Below are 1,003 nucleotides of genomic sequence, written 5' to 3'. Positions count from 1 at the left end.
AAAAAAAAAAAAAAAAGGATAGTGAAGACAAAGCCAGGGGATAAAGGATCCAATATCTGTTGAAGGCTTTCTCTGTGCTGGCCATTTCTCTGTGCTGGCCAAAGGCTACCGCAGTGGTTCTCAAAGCATGGTCCCTGGACCAGCAGCGACAGCATCACTTGGGAATGTAAATTCTCAGAGCCCTGGACTGAACATACTGACTCAGAAATCCGGGGTCAGGGCCCAGAAATCCGTGTTTTAACAAGCCTTCCAGGTGATTCTGGTATACTGCCAAAGTTTGAGAAGCACTGGGCTGGACCGTCATAGCTACGACAATAGTTCATCGAGCTCTAAGAGCTTTCCATCAGTAACAACCTAACCTTCAAAACGACCCTGTGAGGGAGTCATTATTAATAACCCCATCCTACAGGTGTAAAAACGGAGGCACAGGAAGGCCAAATCCCTTGCTCAAGGTCAACAGGCCGGTTGCTCCCGGAATCCCACTTCCCCTTGCATGACCCCCACACCTAGCTCACTGTAGCCTTGGAGAAAGAGTAAGAGCCCCATCTGATAGATGAGGAAACTGGAATTCGGAGAGAGAGAACGACTTGGCCCAAGGTCTGACGAAGAGGAAAATGATGGGGCAGACACTCTGTGGTCTGTCCAGGAGGTTTTGAGGTTTGACCCAGACCTGCTGGGGATCGGCGCGCAGCGCGGAAGGAGGAGGGAGCGCAGCGAGCGGGCCCAGCTGCAGCCCCGCCCGGGTGTGGTTCGCACGTCGCGCCTACGGCCAGCTGTCCCCTTCCCCACGGCGGCTGCCAACCCGCTGCCCACCCGCCGTGACCCGTCACCCACCCCCACCAGGAACCGTAAGGGCCTTCCCCTCCCGGTCTCCGTGAAGCCCCATCCCTTCCTTCTCGTTTTTCTTTTCTTTTGCAGAAAGGGAACCTGGACGGCTCCGAGAAGCTGAGCTGGATCGAAGTGACTCGGTGGCCAGAGCTCCCCTCCCCAGAGCTTCTCCAGG

This window comes from Ursus maritimus, unplaced genomic scaffold (genome assembly GCF_017311325.1).
Source record: "Ursus maritimus isolate PB19 unplaced genomic scaffold, ASM1731132v1 scaffold_22, whole genome shotgun sequence".
Classification (NCBI taxonomy): domain Eukaryota; kingdom Metazoa; phylum Chordata; class Mammalia; order Carnivora; family Ursidae; genus Ursus; species Ursus maritimus.
The sequence above is the reverse complement of the archived record's forward strand: the minus strand, read 5'-3'. Positions refer to the sequence as shown.